The following is a 20,180-nucleotide window of genomic DNA, read 5'->3' as shown; positions in this document are numbered from 1 at the left end:
TGTGCAGCTGAGGAGGGCGGCGAGATCCTCCCTGTGCCTTATCCAAGCAGACCTGCTGCTGCTCTCCTCTAGCAAACCCCATTTCCTACATATTTCCAAAGAGCTCATCTAGGTGTCAGGGTCACATTCCCAAAGACATGGTGGAGAGATTTGGGAATGGTGTTGCAGGCTGCTGCTCACTCGAAAGGCCCTGTGGTTGTCAGCAGACTGCGAGTGCTGCCTCCCTGATGCAGGTGGCCCCTCCTTGCTGGGCTTCCCCATCTTTGTCCTGCTGGCCCCTTCCTGCAGCCTTCCTGCACTGCCCTGAGTGTGCAGCTGAGCCTCACTTAAGGCCTAGGTGCTGTAATTGGAAAACTGGAGAGAGGTGAAGCTGTCCTGTGTCACTGGAGGGTAGCGGGCCTTCTCCCAGAAGCCGCAGGAAGCTCCAGAGACTGGTTCCAGAGTGGTTAGCAAGAAAAAGAAACAAACCCCCAAAATCTTAAGAAAGCAGGAAATTCCTGAGAACACTGAAATAGCAACTGAAAGATGATTACCTTACTGGGCAAGGATTTTTGGCAAGGGCGGACCTATTCTGGTGGCCCTGGCGTTGTTGTTATGCACCGTGTGGGATGCACTGTCTGGAACATGCATTTCTCCTGAGTGTATAAAAAGCTGCCCTCTTCTAATTACCACCCACTTACTACCTTCAGGTAAATCAATACTTAGTCACTGCAAGATTGTTTCACGTAATAGGTCCAAGAGAGATCCTGAATGCCATCTTTTTCATAAAATAGTTTCTTTAATCAAATTTGAAATGCTTGGAAAAACAGAAATTATTTCAGTGCCAGTTTCCTGCAGGAAAAATGTTGAACTGAAAATAAAAAAAAAAGTCCCAGCCCACTCCAAAGTCTGTTTTGTAAATTCAGCTTCTTTGTTTCAAGTTACAGCTTGTGGTAGAGGTTTTTTTTGTGTTTGTATTTCTGTTATTAAGGCATCATGGTGAATCTAAGCAATTTCAAATGTTCTCAGGTATAAGTTTGGGGTTCTCAAATAGAATTTACCTAAATCATGCCTTCTCAGCATTTTTGATTTGCAGGAAATTTGGAAGACACTTTTTGCTTTATTTATTTATTTATTTTTTCGTAAGCATTAAATTCAAATCAGGCAGAAAAAATGGTATGCTGAGATGTGAAAAGCTTCTGTGGGTTAGGAATTCAGTCCCTGGTCTATGGAAGAGGGACTTAGTGGTGATCGTTGGCTTTGTTCCTTGAGGTCCTAAATGCCCAGTGTAGGTGGGGGAGGCCACCAGAGACATGGTGCAAGAGCCCAGCATGGGTTCAGGTTGGGACACTGGCTAAAGTAGCCAAACTCAGCATCCTTTTTCTCCTGGGGCTGGCTCCAGAGACCTAAGCGTGGCCAGCACTCTGCCCAGGCCTTGGCAATTGTGGGCAATCCAGCTAGTCGTTTATGAAAATGACCCTTCGTTTTAGTCCTGATCAGAGGAAACTATTCTAGAGGAAAAGCACCAGGGAGCTGTAAAGTTCTGAAAGACTGAGTATTTGAATATCCAGGATTCATTCTTGGAGCTCATAGAAACATAGGGTCAAGGTCTGTCTCAGGTGTGTGGGACTGAGTTCTTCTGGGACCAGCTGATTACTCAGCCCTGATTTATTCTATTTATTTATTTTTGCAAGTTCATTTTCATTTTCCTCCTTTTAGAACCATTCACCTCATGCATATTTTGTAGGGACTGTTTTGAGGGTTAGCTTTGTGCTACAATTCAATGTTTCTGCTTTTAAGTAAAGTGAAAATGCACTGCCCTAAGTCCCTGCTTACTGTACAAATACCTTTTGCACCTACGCTTTGTTTATTGTTTGATTGTTATATTGCTTTGTGAACCATCCTGCACAAAGACGTAGGACGTTTGGAGGAAGCGAAACTTGGAAAAACTCACGTCATTTGATGGCTGCCCACGATTTTGGTACTGTGCTAAAGCACTAGATTTCTGTGCTCCCATCACCCTTTTGTTGTTGTTGTTGTTGTTCTCTTTTTTTTTTTTTTCTCCTTTTGGAGGAGGGAGACGTGGTTTAATGTGCCTAATGCTGGGGCAAGCAGCTACACCGCATGGCCAGGAGCTCCTGTGGATACTGCTGCCTTTGCTGTACCAGCCATGGCTTCAGAGAGGAGACTTCTGCCAGACTTGTTCGCCTCTTCTCCCAGACATGTTCATCAAGTGGCTTTGTTGATGAGCTCTTGGAGTTGTTCAGCTTCAAAAAATGTTTGAAATTCAAGCCGCGCTGCTTATTTGTGATTGGCCTGATAAGTTGGAGGGTTTCTAAGAGTCACTCAGCATTGTGATTGCAATGAGCAAATGAGCACTTCTGGCCTCAAAACTTGCAGGTGGGAGAGTCCGATCCCTGCAGACAGGGCTGGGAGATGTTGGAGCAGCAGGGACCTGGGGAAGGGCTCTGGAAGAGGGAAAAAACAAGACTTTGCTTCATAATTTGACCCTTCCTTGGTTGTGCAAATAAACATTTTGTTTAAATTAGCTCCAAATATGACTGCAAACATCTATTAGGGTTCCTTCAAATGTTTGTTAAGGAGTTTCTTTAAAGTGCTCCTTAATCAAATGCTGTGTATCGTTGTTGTTTGTGTAATTGGCTCCCCATTTTCCCACCCACCACAGCACTGCTGCTTGAGAGGCAATGTAATGGGAAACATCTAATAAGAAAGCTCCTGAGGAGCTTTAGGGGAGACCTCAGTGATCTCTACAACTGCCTGAAAGAAAGCTGTGGGGAGTTGAGGGTCAGCCTCTTCTTGCAGGTGATAGGACCAGAGGGAATGGCCTCAAGTTGCACCAGGTGAGGTTCAGGTTGGAAATAAGGAGACATTTCTTCTCAGAAAGAGCAGTCAGGCACTGGGACGGGTTGCCCAGGGAGGTGGTGGAGTCACCGTCCCTGGGGGTGTTCAAGGGAAGGCTGGACGTGGTGCTTGGGGACATGGCTTAGTGGGTGATGGTGGTGGTAGGGGGATGGTTGGGCCAGATGATCCTGGAGGGCTTTTCCAACCTTAGTGATTCTGTGATTCCACAGGTTAGAGCATCCTTTTTCTGTCTTTTCCAGCATCTTTCAATTCCTGCCTTACCTCAGCACAGACAGCTGAGCCAGAGTGCACATTTCAGAGCCCTCAGGACCTCCGGGCAATCCGGCCAGGAGATCTCTGTGGATGCCCATCCATGGCCCAAGTGGAAGAGGGCGCAGGCCCCACAAACTGGAGAGGTGGCAGCGGAGTGTGTGGGAGAGGTGCCAGGTTTGCACAGATGGGGCTGTCACCACAGCCACAGAATGGTTTGGGTTGGAAGGGACTTTACAGACCACTGGGTTCCTACAGACAGGAACACCTTCCGCTAGACCAGGTTGTCCAAAGCCCCATCCAACCTGACCTCGAGTGCTTCCAGGGATGAGGCATTCACAGCTTCACCACTGCTTTGTCCCAGTTACTACCACTTGTTACTGACGAGTAAGGGGTACTCACACCCAGGGTACTCCCTCCTGTGCCTGGAAGGAGCAGTTGGTGGGCAGCAGGCCTGGGGCTGTTTGGGCAGGAGGGAGGGAGCACCTGGTGATGGCTGTGTCTTGGGCATGGAGATGCCTCTTGTTCTGGGGGCTCAGCCCCCTGGGTAGGGATTTTGGGCTGTCATGAGACTCAAGACATCCAGGGGCTCCACGAACACTTCGCGAGAAATCAGCAACCACTGGGTCAGGTCACTGCAAACACATGGAGATGCAAGGTTGGTGTTGCTCGCAGCAGCACTGTGAAGAGATTCACATAAAGTGAAGGAAAAAATGCTGAATTTATGCTTCCCTGCATCCTTCAGCTGCCAATTTCCCTGCGATTCCATCCTTTGTTCCCTAAGCTTGTGCGCTGCACCAGGTAAGCCCTTTGGGGAATCAGTAGGGGTGTTTTTAGTGGGTGGGGACGGGCGAAGAACATTGCCAGAGGGTCCCCACACATGCTGATCGGACAGAGGGGACGAGCAAGGCAGTGCTTGATGCCAGCTTGGACTTCCCTCCACATTTTTGGCCGAGCGCAGGAATGTTTAAAGTGAGACTCCGTTTCTTTGGTGGCAGGAGGCTGAGGCTGGTGCTAGTCCGGAGGGTGACGTGTGGTGTCAGCTGGCTTTCCTCTGGTGGTGGCACTCCGTCCACGCCTCCGAGTGAGATGTGGAGGTAAAGTGTGAGTTATACGGCGTTTCCAGAAGTATGAGGCTAGATTATGTTGATCTCAAATTTAGAAATATTCCTTCAAGAAAGAGGGGGTTAAGGGGAAAAGTCTATATTCAGGTTTGTTCATCTTTGAAAGATGATCGGATAAACTTTTTATATTATCTTAGTTTTATGTCAATGTTTTTTGTGGCGGGCACGTTATCTTGAAATTAGTGAACTGCTCTGCTACAAAGCCAGCAGTGCCTGGTGATCAGGACAGAGAGAGGAGGATATTGCTCTGAAGAGGGGTGGTGGTGTCAGGAAGGGCGGTGCTGAGATGAGGGGCAGTGAGGTGGTTTTGATAGGAGGCCATGAAGGAACCGTATTTCTCTCACATGCACATTTACGGGCTCCAAGCTGCATTTATATATATATGGCTACTATAATGTGTATATATGTTATAAATATAGCTGTTCACTCTGTGTCTGGACCTTTAGCAAGTAGTGTATTTGTTGGAAAAAATGTCCTCTCTCCTGCCTTGGTGGCAGGATGTGATGGATGGATGAAGGTACTTTCCTGAAAATGACCTTAGAGTAAGAAATATATTTTCAGGATTATTTTTCTGATTAGTAATGCTTGAAGACAGTAAATGAATGAATTAAAAAATTAGTTCTGAACACTAAATCAGACGTGCCTGGATCAGCCTCTTGCACTGGTGCACGTTAGATGTGGGCTGGAAGGACTGCAAGGCAGCACCCGGCTTGGGTGTCAGGTCTTCTGTCTCTCAGCTGCCCATGAGCAACCCCAAGCGTGAGCTCTGGGGGCTTTTCTTAGGCATCTCTGCCTCCTTACGTGGGAGGGGAGCCAGTCCAGCTCTCCTGCACTGGTAGCTGTGTGCTTCATTGCTTGAGTGTTCACCGCCAGCTTATGGCTGTGTGGCAAACCTTCCGTTAGCTCCAATGTGAAGGTCTGATGCCTAGCCTGTTGGAAAGCAGCTGTGTCACCTCTTAGCCTTCCTTTTCTAGGCTAAACAAGCCCAAATCAGGCAACCACTTTCTAGATATCATTGCTTTTCAGCTCGGGAACGTGAAGCTGTCCACTTTCCAGCCCAGCCCCAGGACTGGTGTCCTGGCGGCTGCAGCACTGTCCAGTCTGCAGGCTGGGCTGGGCTCAATTCTTTGTGCAGTGGAGGTATCTCAGCCCCCGGGGGATGTTTTTATTCAGCCCCATGCTCCTGCTGGCACTGCCATCGCAGCGAGCCCAGCTGGTGCTTCCTGTGCAGCTGCTGCATCAACATCCCCAGGTGGGCAGGTGACAGCAGTAAATACCCGTAGGAACGGGCCATCATATTTTCCACTTGCTCCTGCCTGATTTCTGCCTCTTAGCCATGCAGAAGCTGCCAGAAGTTGAGAATTACGCGCACCGTGTGATGGCTTCAAAATGGAAGATGTCATTTTTCTCAGGTTATCAGTCAGCCCGGAGAGCTACGGCGGGACCTGCCGCGATGCTATATAACCCCATCCAAGCAATGTTTTTTCCACTCTGTGAAATAATTTGGTGAATTTCTAATTACACAAATCTAATTAAAGGCTGAATGGAACGACTATGCCTAATCATAATGATACACCCATTTCATTAAAAAAAGAAATTGCTTGTGTACAACAAACCATCCAATTTAGTGCAGGATTAATATACGCCTCCCCAGCTGGAGCGGTGCAAGCAGCAGCTTGGGCACGTGTTCCCGGGAGGCCCGCACGGCCCCACTGCTGCGTGGGGCTGGAAACTCTGCCTCTGCTGCAGGTAGGGTCCCAGGAGGTGTCTGCATGGTGTGGGGGGTTAAAAGACCCTGCCGGGTGGGCAGAAGGTGCTTGGCTTGGAGGGACAGTGGTCTGCGGTGCACGTGGGGCCGTGCACGAGCATCTGGGTGGGCGCTGAGCTGGGATTTAGTGAGTTTTCTGTCTGAAGCTCAGCAGCTGTGGAGCAGTGGATGTGCCTTGGCTGAATTTCCATGTCTGCTCTCCTGGAAGCTCTGGTGAGCCACCACCAACCACAGCAGGGAGCTGGGCAGGGCTTGGCTGCCCCCTTTGCTGGGCTTTCAATTCCTCCCATCGGCTCCCAGGAGATCTGCAGTGTCCCAGCCAGGAGGCAGCTTCCTACAGCAAGACACGAGCCTTAAATCCATGCAATCGAGCACCAGTTGCAGGGGCCACAGATGCACTTGTGGGCCTGAGTGGAGTTTTCTATTAATATTGCTGTGGTAGCTTCTTGCTGAAATCGCTCTTGGAAAAGCGACTTGGGCTCTGTGCTTTCCTTAACGGTAGCGCAGCGTGAAGTTATCCCACAGCACGGAGTCTGCACCCGAATTTCTGGCAGGTCTGCAAGAATTCATCTCTCGGGTGAGGAGCCAGATATTGGGCGGAGGAAATAATATCAGGGCAATGAGGTTAAATAGATAATTGATTTTTTTTCAGCGCTGGTCTCAGGTGTAAATCCATTGAGGTTAATGAAGTAAGGCAAATTAAATTGAATTGCCCTGTATGGAAAGCTTAGGCTGGCGTGTAGCCTGTTTCAGGGGCTCCTCGTGGTGCTCCTTTGCTATTTTTGATGGCTGTCTTCGTGTCAGCTCTTTCTCGTTTGCGCTGGCTGAAAGGAGCTGAATGCCTACAACCATTTTAATTCCCAACAAGGAAAACTGCAAGTTACAAGCAAGCCTCCCACCTTGTTTCCTTACTTAAATACTTGGGTCTGTGTGCTCACTGGGTTTGTTTCTGATCTTGCAGTGGTTTTGTGGACCTGTGGAGCACTCAGCCTGGTGATCTTGCCAAGCCCCACAGCTAGATGTGCCCAGCCCCGAGCCAGAGCCTTTCCATCCCCGCATTGCTGCGATTCCATGAGAAGCCCTGCAAGGCGTCGCTATAAGTAGCCTCTTCTGGATGAGGTGTCAAATATTTGTTGCAGAAGTACTCGTGGCATCTTGGCAAGTCTTAGCTCTGGATCCCGGATTAAATTCTGATTTGGATCATGATATCCAACCCTCCCCTGGTTCAGGCTGGCCGTGTTTGTTTGACTTCCCGGTCTGAGCAGGTGGGAAGCAGACATGTGCTGGCAGCAGCTGTGTGTCTCAGGTGGCACGGGGTGTTCATCGACCTGCTTTATTAAAATGCTTTAGTAATATTTTGGTTGTGATGGGTCTGTTCACACTGGAGCTTCCCCTGATGATGCAGATGTAGTGAAGGATAAAACGCCGGTGAGCTCGGGGCAGCTGGGGCACGCTGTAAGTAGCTCTTCTTGCAGAGTTTGAGATTGGAAGGGGCCTCTGGAGAGCACCTGGACCAACCACACTGCACAAGCAGGGCCAGCTTGCCCAGAAAGAAATAGCTGTGAAGTACATCGCTCCAGGTGGAAGGAAAAAAGGCAGGAGGGAAGTGACTTAGGAGGAGGACACAGGTCCCCGCACATCTGGGGACAGTTTGGGACGTGTTCCCAGACTTGCCGTGTGGCTGTGCTACTCCAAAGCCTCCCTGAGAGCTTGGCTCTGAGTTGACAGGTGGGATGGATTTTCAGCGTGGATGCCCCAAACTCTTGACAGGTCTGAGCCCAGGCCTTGCAGGGGCTTGGATTTTATGGGCTTTAGTAGCAGCTCATGGGGTTGATGCACCCAGCACCTCCTGGCGAGTCCCCGGGTGCTCTGGCACTGAGTCAGTGCCACTCCAGGGAGCAGCAGTGCCCATCCTGTGCTGTTTCACAGTGTTCCTACACAATGTCCTGCGTGGTGCCACAGCTAGAAATAATCACAGGGACGGCTGTGAGCCTGCAGTGAGGGAAGGGGAGAGGGAAGCCCTGGGTCTGCATGAGAAATCTGACTCCTGCAGTTGGCAGGAGCCTGTCAGTCATGCAAGCAGCATGTGTGACTATCCTTGCTGGATAGTCAGTGGCTAAATAAATAAACAAGATCTGTTTTTGTCTTCAGCCAACCTACCACTGCCTCTTGCTAGCCTTGAGTTTTTGACTTGTCTGTATTTTTAGCTGCAGGACACCCTGTCCCCAAAGCTGGCGAGGACCCGAGGTTTCTTATACCTCCCTGAACATGTGAAGCCAGCTTGCCCTTCACCACGTCCTACCTAGGGAAGGGGAGATGTCGGTCAGCACCACGTCTTCCCCCTTACACCCTAACATGTGACTGAGCTGAGGGCCTGGGGTGTGAATCTCTCTTTGGAGCTTGTCTTATTGCTGGTTGTGCTGAATAAATGCATGTGGGGACGGTTTCTGTCCTCCCTGTGAGATGTGTAGTGGTGGAGGAGCCCTACTTCCTCCTGGGCTGGGATTATCGAATTTAATTATATAACTACAGAATATCCCGAGTTAGAAGGGACCCATAAGGATCACAGAGTCCAACTCCCAGGTATACGTCGTGCCACAACCCGTGAGATCCAGCATGTTGGAGGCCCTCTTTACTCCCTCAAGTCTAGAACTGAGGGGGCCCAAAGTGTTTTCCCTTTCTATCTTTTGTCTTACTCACATACAAAGAAATAGAGTAAAAGAGACATTTTATTACATTCAGCAAAACGTGATGTTTCTTTGTGTCTTACAGAGAGAGGGAGCGGGTTCAGGGTTTATTCTCTTATTTAAAAGTAGGAAGCAATTTAGCATAATGCAAAATTAAACATCGCTTTGGCTAACTGAGCAAATGCTTTCCATGTGGAAAGTGCTGGAGCTAGCATGCATTTCTCTGTGGTGCTTCTGGTGCTTTGCTGCTGCGGGTGGGACTCGGGAAGGAGCATCCCTGGTTTTGGCAAGTTCAGTGTCTGCGTTTACACACACCTGCCTTCTGAGCTGCCCTGATCCTCAGCTCCGTGGGGCTGCGGGCTCAGCTCTCCACCATCCTTTCACCTCCCTTTATCTCCACTGAAGTCCTCATTCAGACACTCGCTTCAGCCTGGACTTGGGTTTAAGCATCTGAGCAGTTGCCTTGATGCAATTAGGGCTATTTGTGTGCCCGGGGGGAAGCAGATGCTGAAGCATTTAGGATGGAGGTGTGGAAGCTCTTGCATTTCAACCAAGCCGCAACACAGGTTGTTTGGGGGCACCTGGGCTGCCAGCCCCGTTGCTCATCCCACAGTAGCTGTGGGTGTAAGCTGAGATGTAATTGTGACCTCTCCCTGCTGCTGAAGGCTGGATGTCCCACGGGCTGCTGTTTGTGCTGTGCTGACACGTGTCTGCATGAGATTGTGTGACCACCTTGTCCCTTGGGGAGCCACTCAGGGTCACCGGCTGCTCTCCTGCGGCTCCCGGCGTGGCACATCTGCCTGCTGGGCTCCGGCTGTGCCCAGGGGCTTGGCCTCTGCATCCCCACCCTGGCAGAGAGCTGAGAGCAGGGACTTCTCAGCATGGAGGAGAGGAGGCTCAGGGGGATCTCACTGCTGTCTGTAACTGCCCAAAGGGAGCGTTTGGAGGGGATGGAGCCAGGATCCGCTCGGTGGTGCCCAGGGCCAGGCGCAGAGGCAGTGGCTGCTGCTGGATTTGCCTGGGCAGTGTTTCCTGACCTTCCCGTGCAGCCAGAGCGACCCAAGGTGGTAATTTCCCATCCGAGTGCCAATCCCAGCAGCTGAGATATTTTGCGGTTTTTAATGGTTCTCCACTGTGCCTGAATTAACAGGAAAATGGACTGAAACTAAAGTGAGGCAATTGAAGGCAGAGAATGACAAATTGGCTTTAGAGCGTGGCAGCGCTGAGCACTGTCAGGGGTTCACACACTGACCTTTATCTAAACAGAACTGTATGTAACAGATAAGAATATTTAACAATAATTAATGTCACATCATCGCAGAGAACAAAACGACTACATCAAACAGGCAAGAAATCCACTGCAAATTACTCAAAAGGGAAATGTCAGCTCCTTCATATCTGCAACCTGCCTTGTGCTGATGGTGCTGGAGTGAGAAGGGAGGGCATGCGAGTAAAGAAGCTATTAAAATGATTTAAGGAGTGGATAATATATATATAAATGAGCGAGGGAGGCAGAATGGAGCAGAACAACAGCCAGGCTGCCGGACCGGACTTGTGGAAAATCAAACACTAAACTGAGCTGATAATTGGGTGCAGGGATAAATGTGTGTAAGCCAATTATCTCCACTGCTGGGGTTTTGACGGGTGGCTGAGGTTTCCCTTTCCTTTCCCTGCTGTCTCTGTGGGCTCCTGCTGCGCTGTGCTTCAGCAGCACCTCTTGCACGGGTAGGATCTAGCTGCTTGGGCTTCCTATTCACCACTGGCAGTAGATGCTGAGATGATTTTTATTCTGTTGCCAAAGTGGGGTGGTCCCACGAGGTGTGGAGAGGGTGGCGGGGCTGGAGTATGGGCCCCACGTGCATTGCTGGCACTGGGTGAGGGCTGGCGAGCATGGTTGGAGCTCTGGGGCAGCAGGGGGTGTCTGCGGGGTTCTTACACTTCTTTTCATTTTTAAAAAAATATAATAACATGGAGGCTTTTAAAGTTATTTTTGCCTTCCCTGGGGCTGCGTGCGCTGGATGCTGTTACTGCTCTGTGTGTGCAGATGCGGCGGAGCAGCTTGGAAGCTTTCTGTTCAGCCACTTGGTTCAGAGCCCGGTGCCGTCCTGGTGGTGGGGTCCCCCTGGGGACCAGCCCTGCTCGCAGAAGCAGCTCTGTGTGCCCAGCCCCGCAGCCTGGAAAAGCCTCAGGGTGGTCCTGGGGCACAGACTTTGTCCACCATGGTGGTGATGCCATCGGGCTGGTGTTCTGGGAGAAGGAGTTGGTGGAGTGCTTGCACAGAGCAGTCCCCAGCCTCATGGCAAGCGTTCTCCTTCCCACCCCATGTCCCTCCCGCAGGACCTGGTGCACCAGGCGTTAGGGGAGGTGCAACGATGCAGCCTCCTGGGTGAACAAGAGCTTGCAAAGGTCAGTTGGGCAATTGCAAAAGTCTCCTCACAAGCAGGGTCTGGAGACCTGCAGAGGAATGAGACCAAAGTTTTGTCTCTTTGGCTGACCCCAGCAGCCCCTCCAAGGGGTGGGGGGACCCCACTGCTCCACCAGCTTTCCTGCATGCCTGCAGCACCTGAGCCACTGCAGAGGTATCGGCCTCTCCTTGTGCCCTGCAGCTGCTCCTCCTTGGAAATATTTATTGTCAAGGAATGATGGCAGGTGATGGGAGAAGATCCTGGAGCTGAGCCTGCACAAATCTCATAAAAATCTCAGCCCTAGACATGATGTGTTACAGTCGTCCTTGGCTTCATTCCTCTAAAGCTAGTGGTGATGCAAGGGAAAAAAATATCCCCTTTTATTCTAACAGGGCCCTTGTGCCCATTATAATAAACTATTTCCTAAACAAAAATTAATTTATCCGCATGACCAATTGTGGGAAGTGCTGTTAGCCTCAGTTAGTAGAGATGAGGTGAAGCACAGAGCTGGAGCCCAAGGTCAAGCAGGACAGCTGGGGAGGAGCCGGGAACTGATCCTGGGTCCGTAAAGGCCAGTCCTCCCTGCAATGCCATGCCCAACCTGCGGTCCTGCTGGCCACCAGTCAGTTTTGTTGTCAGCATTTTCCTGGTGGGAGGAGGCAGCAAGGTGCCTCTGGATTAGCAAGGTTGTGAAAAATAGCTTTCCAGCTGGCCTGGTGACCTTCTGGCAGCAGGAGAGAATTTATAGGCAGAAGATGGAGATGGGATTTAAAATTAGCAGCAGTGGGGATCTGTGCCTTCTTGAAGTGGAGCAGGAAAACTGACTTGTCCCTGATCCCATCCTGGGCTGAGAAATGGTTTTTGGGTTTCATGTCTCCATTACAGAAAGCGCTCAGCATCTCCCCTCGCTTTGCTGCAGAGCAGCCACGGTGCAAAGCTGGGCGCTGCCGATGCAGTCACTGAGAGCGCCCGATACGCTCAGCTGCTGAGCAAACCTAGCCCAAGGCTGGGTGAGCAGATAAGTTCCAATTAGGGGATCTGAATATTGATTCAATGGGGAGAAGATACGACATTAAAGGATCACTGGAAGACTAAAACCACGCCGGTGTATTGCTTAAAATGAAAGGCAGTGAATTTGCATCAGAATGTGGGGCAGGACTTCGAAAATGAGGGGCAGCTACTAATTAGAGCGCATTAGTTAACGTAGTTCACCCCTATTTTATCTCCGGTGGCCAGAGATACAGAAATGGCACTTGTTAGAAAAACAGTCAGTATTTAGTCCCAGAGTGTTACCGATGCCATCCAGAATGACACAAAGGCCTTTGAGAGATCTTACATTTCAGTCGTTCCTTTTTCAGCAGACAGCCGTCGTGTAAAACCAACCCAGCCAGCAACCCGGGAGCCTGGAAACCCAGCTCCGAGCTGAACCAGGCTGTGGTTTTGAGGTTAGGTGGCTGAGCTCATGCACGTTTTCTGCCTGTCTCTCCTAGCACTTGGGTTGGAACCTTTTCACCAGCAGGTATTGGAAGTACCCTGACAGGCAGCTGGGTGCCACAAGCACCATCGTTTATGGCAGAGCAGAGCCTGGGCACAGGCAGGTCCAAGCCCATCTGACTTTGGGCATCCTCAGACTGAAAGCCTCAGTGGTGGAGGCTGTTCTGCGAAGGCTTGAGCCAAACAAGCTGCCCTAAACCCCCAGACTCTCTGTCAGTACAAGAGATGAACTCCAGGTCTCCTTCCCCTTATAGCCCTCCTGTGTTAGCAGAACCGCGGTGAGCAGCACCACCTGTCCTCTGAGCTCTCCTTGCTTCTGCTCTCCTCACAGGGTTGACTTGTATCCTCAGTAGTGACTAGGCAAGAGCGTTTCGTCACGTTTTTCCCTGCTCCTGGAGTGTGACGGAAGGGTTTGGGCAACCTGAGGGAAAGCAGAGCCCTCTCCCACCCGACTCGATTCCCAGGGCAGCTTCCAAATCCCGGGGTCCCCTCTCCGGCTGTGTGCTGCGGTGTAACCTGCGAGGAGAAGGGGGTGCATCAAACCCAGTCAGACACTTCATCAGGGCATGGGGAAGCAAAGTGATGCCTGGCAAGGAAGAAGCAGGAGCAGCAGTTTCAGTGTTAGCACCTCTGTGTGAGGTGAAGGCTGTGCCAGGGTACCTCCGCTCGCCTGCCCTCTGCGCTGCTGCTAGCCCTGCACCACAAGGTTTTGGCAAGGGTGACATCCTGAAGTTGGCTCCTCTTCTTTTCAAACCACTTGGCTTCACAAAGTTACCATTTCATCTATCCCATATCAAAAGGATTTTTATCTGAGGAAAATAAAAAAGGAAAAGAGAAAAGGAGTTTTCAGGTCACACCATCTGATTCGTGCTGTTGGTGTCAACCTTTTTTATGTGCATCCAGAGCCGGTGCCATTTCACACCTGCTCCGTGCTTGTTTTTAAATGACACATAATGATGATAGGCAGCGTAAAGATGAAGCTTCATCCCCAATTAAATTGCATTTTCTGTCTTTTCATTTCCTGCCCCAGTTGAGGAGGAAACCCCTGGAGAGCAAGATCTTTGAGTTTAATGAAGTAGGAGGTGCCTGCAAAACTAAAGGTGATCTTGTTTGTAAGACGAAGATCAGTGCTGATATATAATGTTTCCAGAATATTGTGCTCCTCTGTGATGCCCCAGGGAGTGTTTCAGTTTATTGGAAATGCAGATGTAGGAATTTCAGGTCATCAGGTGAGAGCATTCAGCCTGTGACAGCTGCTGCTCAGAGCTGCCAGCAGCCCCACTTCAGCGTGGGGCTGGACCTTCCTCGCTGTCTCCGGAGATCCCAGTTGATCCCACTGGTGCCAGTGGGTCATGTTTGGCACGTGGTCCTCGCATCCCTCCGGACTTCATCCCAGCATGAAGTGGGGATGCAATCGGGGTGCTGGGGTGAGGTTCTCCATGCCCTCTGGGGCTGCGCTGTGTTCCAGCCCCACCGCTTCTCTCTGCGACTTCCCTTTGCTTCTTCATCAAAATTCAGCCCACTGTGGTGAATCCCCTGCCCTGAAGATGAGTTCTTGGTTTTGTAAGGGTCTATGATATATCTTAGTCAGTATCTATGCTATTTCATCCTTTATTCCTTCCCCCAACTTCCTCTGAATGCCATCCAGTAGTGGTGATTTATTACCCTTCAGTGTGTTTCGCTTTTTGTTGGAGAATTTATATTTAATTTTTATGCCCGTTATCATTCAGGGAGAGAAGGGAAATGCTTTGGGAGCCCAGAGTGAAAATAAAACAGCACATTTTGGTGCAGTTACTTAGTTTGAAAGATGTTGTTGTATGTTGGCAGGGTATTTACCTCCTTCCTCCTTTTCCATCATGGGTTGAAGTGATTCTAGAAAAATCACAGGATGCTGCGCTGCACTGCACGGGTGGACTCCAGCATTGCAAAGGCTGGAGCCTGCTGCTCCTCCTGCCGAGTTCATTCGGTCTCATGCAGTAAAGACGGTCTTAGAATAAGAGCAGGACAATTTGGTCTTCAAAGTAGCTGTGCGCTGAGAAACGAGGGGTTACAGAGCAACAGAAGGGGACTTCCTTTTCTTAGCCCCTATGACCTTGCTAGTGGTGAGATTCTTCTGCGCCACCTCCTGTACACCTTCCATCTGAGGTGAATGTCATAGAGCTCATCTGAGTCAAACTTCACATCCTAAGGAGCACAGAGATGAGTAATTTGGCCCTTGGTCTCACAGCAACACCAGCGCATGGTGCCAATACCGCAACTAAGTGCTTCTGATGCTCTTTGCACAGTGTCCCTCTGCTCCTCATTCCTCCCTCCAGCCCCCACTGAAAAAACACTGGGTTTTTCTTATCAAAAGTGGAAGATTTTAGGAGCAAGATAAAGCTCGTTTGCTTAAGCCAAGGGACCTGGGTGAGTTTGGGAGGAGGATGGGGGAAGGCGTTTAGCAGTTCATCCAGATGTCTGGTAAAAAATCTGCTCCTTCTTCCTTACTGGGATTTGCTCCTGTAATTCTCTGTTTGCCACATCCCCATCCTGAGAGTTTTGATGTTCAGGGCTCTGCTCCCACCCAGTTTATCTCCAAATTACTCTTATTCATTCCCGTCTTCTACATCTCTCTTGCACGAATGCCCATTCTCATGGTATCTCTGAACTCACTGAGTACTGAGAGATGCAACCAAACCTCTTGAGAGGTCCACTAAACCTGGATGAAGGGCCCATTGAAACAGAGGGGAACTGAGGAAACAGCATTGTCAAGTTACTCTTTATTGGGTTCTTGGTTGACAGCAAAAGTGGCCCCATGGCCACCTGGTTTTAGCCTGTGTCACTGTGGTGGCTTCTTCATGCAGAAGGGGTTGTCCCTTCAGCACTGCCTTGGTGGTGGTTTCAGCCCAGCGGTTCATTTCTCTGTCTCCTTAGTACTTTTTCTGTTTTAATTGAAAGCTTCACTCCGGTTTGACCTTCTGCAGTGCTGTGGCACATCTGAGGCTGAAGTGAGCCTCTAATTACGGGGGGCCGTGGCTGCTGGCAGCTGGCTGCACTCACCGCTCACCCTGCTGTTAGCCACGGCCGGCAGATCCCTGCCTGCTCCTCCCCTCAGAGCAGGCAGCCCGGGTGCCAAGTATTTCACAGAGCAGGGTGTAAAAGTACTGCTCCATCCGTGAGAGCCCTGGGTGCTCATTCAGGAGGCATTGCTGGGAATCGTCACTGACTTCGCGAGGGTGGAGCAGGAGGCGCAGGAACCTCACCTTGCTCTGTTGCTTGTTTGTACATTGTCAGCTAGCTCAGGCTGATATGAAGGAATTGGTTCCAATTAATGGACTCGTTAATGGTTTAAGACTCAGAGTATGGGGACTGGATCCAGTTCCTGAACACTTGGGACTGTTGGGGCTGTGAAGTCAGAGATGCGGCCACTGCCTGGGGGTCAGAGAGCACGGGGACATCTCGTTGCACCCCAGCTGTTTGACCACAGCTCCTGGGTCCTCTCCCAGGACTTGCGGGGCTGAGGCCTCAGCTGGTTGCAGAGGAGGGGTGTTTTGCTGGGATCTGGATCCCACCACTGAAAAAGCAGTCAGTCCACTTTGGGGATGAGCAGTGATCTCTGCTGTCTTGGCCACAGCCTTCCTAGCCTGCAGAGCCACTTGCTGGGCTGGCAGTGCCGATGGTGTCGCACCAGCAGCGTGCTAAGCAGGCACTTGGTGCTGCCCAATATAACAAATGCCGTGGATAATCCTGTAGCTCCCACTTCTGAACTGTAACTCCCTGAGTTAGTTTCTGCCTCCCAGGCTTCTCGAGGTGACAAAGCAGCTCGTTGCACAGTCCAACCGGGTGTCCCAGCCTGTGGGAGGAAAGGGAAGGCACCCTAGCTGCAGTCCTGGAGGGTGTCCTGGCAGTTCAAACGGAACCCAGAGGAACTGGCTTAGAGGATAGCATTTCAGTTCAATGAACAAAATGCTTGCTTTACTGTGAAATATTTAATTTTGAAGAAACTCTCTTTTTCCTTAACAAATCCCAGCCATCATGACAGAAAATTCCCATCCTCTGTCCGTCGGGTACCTCATTCTCTGCAAGCACTAACACGATGTAGCAGGTTTTGTGGGATTTCCCGAGCCTGAGCCAATCTGAAGCAAGCTATCCCAAGTATTCAGCCCTGCAAACACAACTGCCTCTGTCTCCGGCTTTGAGCCCCTTGCTAAGCAGCTCAGAGCCTTAAGTCCGAAGGTCTTGGGTCTGATCCGTGCAGACAAACAGCCAGAGGCTTATCTTTCCGATGCGCCATACCCTCCTCTGCCATGGATTAGAAAGTACTGGATTATCTGCTTGCCACAACTGGTAGAAAACTGTGTGTCCTGCTTCTTGTAGGGCGAAGCTGAGACCATAGAGGGGTGCTGCGCCTGCTCCCGGACCTGGTGACGGGAAGGACTAACAAACACAAGTGCCCACACCATTCCCGGTGAGTAGCTGCGTCCTGCGTTACACGCGGAGGTGGCGAGCGGTACGGGAACGCCCTGCCCTTAATTCCTGCAGCTGCGCTGCAAGGAGAGGCTCACCATGAGCCTCTAAGAACACCTGGCTTCATATTCTGGCTGGTTTTGCTCTGCAGTCAGGCTGAAGGCTTTCCTTTTGAGCCTGCTGGGTGCACACTCATCCTGGCCTGGTGCAGGCATTCAGGGGGTCGGAGGCTGATGGCTGCGGTGAGGACCTGTGCTGCTGGCACTAGAGGTGAGAGTGCCTTCATCACGCCTGGATGTGCAGGTAGTGATGGTTCGGATGTGGTGGGGTTCAGCACCTTTTAATTCCTGATTCTGCCGTGTCAGGGCTTGGGAAGATGAAAGCCAAGCCCCAATCTGTGGTGTTTCCAGGGTAAGGCAGAAGAGCGTGGCTGTGATGGGTGCATGGGGGGCGTGGGGAAAGCACTCAGGTGGCTCTCGGACAGCTCTGGTCCAAGGGCAGCTAGGACACAGGCTTCAGGCTGGGCTGAAAGCACCTCATGGAAGAAGAGGTTTTGTGGAGGGATGGAAGAGGGTCTGGGGATCAGTGATGCTGTGCCCTAAGCATTGGGAATGCTGCTCCAGGGAGCGCTGGTGCGATTAGAAACTCACTGTGCTTGTCGAGCATCTGAAGTCAGTGTAGTCCTGAGCTGGGAGATCTCTTGCTGTGTTTGTGGGAGTTCTGTTTCACTGAGCACACAGTAAAAGGGCTCCAGCTGAATAAAAAACGGAGTTTGCTTCAGCAGAGACTGAATGAAGATTTCAGGACTTATGGGAAGCAATTGTACGATGCACAATGCGTGATACGAGCATGAGGTAGTGAAATGTTTTCAGCAATGGACTTTCCCCTCCAGTTCCCAGGCAGATAAAAGCAGCTCCTCCATTTCCAGTTCTGCTGGGCTTGCAGCCACGGTGTAACACATCTGTTTTAACTGGTAGCATGGTTGAGTTTTTCCTTGGGAACTTACGTAGGAGAGAGAAAAAATAAGTGTTACCAGGTGGAACCTCTTGCCATATGGGTAAGAGCTCTGCTGTTGCTTGGTGGACACCAAGGGATACCACGCTCAGGTTTACATTTTTAATCATATTTGGAAATCTGATACATGACACTCCAAGATAACAGAGGGCTACCCCTGATTCACCTGAATGCTTTCAAACCAAAAGCAGGATGTTGAAAGAGAAGGGGAATTTGGCTTTGTTTACAATTTGGCTGAAACCTCTTTCTCTTTCTAGCTTAATATACCTCCCTTTAGTAGTAATGAGAACATCTTGTCGCCTAACGAATTCTGACGTGGACATGTTAAGCAAATAAGTGGACTGAAAGTCTCCTTCTTCATGACCAAGAGGAGTACTATACCCTAATTCCAGAGACCAAGATTTAACTCAGCAAATTAAGTTATGTGATTCAGCAGCATGGGAAAATGACAGAATCACAGAATATCCTGAGTGGGAAGAGACCCACATGGGTTAAGTCCAACTCCAGGCTCTTCAGAAATACATCATTTTTTAACATTCAGGGCATTTTAAGAAGAGTTCTGCCAGAAGTTTTTCAAACTTTTGTTTTGGTCATTGGCATATTAAATAGTGTTTTCAACTACGGAGCCTTATTTTCCTACAGGGTATTAATTGTAGCTAGGTGCAGCTGTGCTGTCCCTAAGCAGAAGAAAGTCTCTTTTATCCTGCGTACAGAGGCTGCAGGGCTTGAGCTGCAGCACCTTCATCAATTGGCAAGCCTTGTGCTTTCCCAGGGCTTGTGAACCCTTGAATGCTGCTGGCTGATTATTTGTTGCAATTATGGGCAGCTCACAGAATAAAGGTTGATTCCAGGAGGAGCTGTGAAACTGCCTATTTCTTGGGGGACATACAAAAAGCTGTGAAAATATCTGTTATTCAGGCAACTCAAGGAGAGAGAGCATTGAGAGTAACTATGGAGAATGGGGAGGGCTGATGAAAATGCCTGTTATTTCAGCAATGCTGGGAAGATCGCAGAAACACCTGTTTCAGGGCTGACCCAGAGAGGTTTGGAAGTGTCCCATAGCGAGAGGACCCAGAGCATCCTATAAGGGTTTCAGTAGCTCAATGAGAACTGTGTGGATGAAGGTTTCTGTCTGTCGTCTCAGAAGACAGCGTCAGAGGGGGCCATCACAGTGTCTAATCACAAATAAATCCAGACTGTAATCACTCGCTCAGGTCATTTATCAGCTCTGGCAGTTCCTGTCCTCTCTGGATTAGGACGGGGCTCGGTCACGCTTTAAGCTATGATCTGGCAGTGACCTTCTTAGCACCCCGTGGGCCAAGGAAGGAAGCGATGTAACAGGTTGCTTAATTTAGAAGAGATGGGGTGGGTCGGTGGGGACTTGCAGGTGCTGGTCCCAGGCGCAGGAGACGTGGCTGAGGGGCAGGCATGGGGCTGCCCTGGCTGGTGCCGCAGGACATGGGGGCTGCACTCCTAGGGGCTGTGCGCGAGGCTACAAAACCCTAACTGTGGGACTGAGTTACCCTCTGTGCCTGAGATAATTCGGTCAGGGAAAAGAATCGGCTTCAGGAACTGATGTACCTCGAGTGACTGTAAAGTTGTTGCTCTTCCCAGAGGCTCTGCAGGTGCTGTGAGCCACAAGAAGACAACTTGAGCCCTTTGGGAGCGGCGATAGCGTGTGAAGCCCTGAGAGCAGGTTCTCAGCTGCTGGGCCCATTGCTTGCAGCGAGCACTTTGCAGCACTCGCATTTCAGCCAGCGTGGGCAGGCGCTTCATGCCCAGCACTGACCTGCTTTGCCCCTCGTGGGTTGTTCCCTTTTAAAAAATTCGTATTCTTCTGCAGGCAATTAGATTACGTGGTTTCTGCAGTGTGGGTTCTGAGGTGTCCACGCACATGGCCTTAATTTATTTTTACTTTGGCAAACATGTGCAGAGGAAATTTTTGAATGCAGTCGCCTTGCCAGCGGAGCCGTGCAGGTGGAGACCACATCCTATGGGGAGGGAGAAGAAACCCAAATACCTGAAAGCACCCTCAGATGATTCCCTGGAGATAAAACGAAGCATGTGGTTTGCTTTGCTCTGTGACCGCTCTCACAACGGGCTGGGTGAGTGTTGAGCTGGAAAAGCCGTG

General features: G+C 50.4%; 1 protein-coding gene across 4 annotated transcripts in view; it reads left to right on the top strand.

Annotated features, from left to right (window-relative positions):
* The window catches only part of RALY (RALY heterogeneous nuclear ribonucleoprotein), a 117,193-nt gene that overhangs the window by 27,153 nt on the left and 69,860 nt on the right, over positions 1–20,180 (top strand). For 2 of the 4 annotated variants that reach the window (XM_068700040.1, XM_068700041.1), the window contains exon 2: positions 16,946–17,036. The exons of the other annotated variants lie outside the window; for them this stretch is intronic. The gene's annotated coding sequence lies outside the window, so the exon portion shown is untranslated. The remainder of the gene's footprint in view (positions 1–16,945; positions 17,037–20,180) is intronic. 4 annotated transcript variants of the gene reach the window in all.

The sequence above is a fragment of the Anas acuta genome, chromosome 16, assembly GCF_963932015.1.
Source record: "Anas acuta chromosome 16, bAnaAcu1.1, whole genome shotgun sequence".
In the NCBI taxonomy this organism is placed as follows: Eukaryota; Metazoa; Chordata; class Aves; order Anseriformes; family Anatidae; genus Anas; species Anas acuta.
The sequence above is the reverse complement of the archived record's forward strand: the minus strand, read 5'-3'. Positions and strand labels throughout refer to the sequence as shown.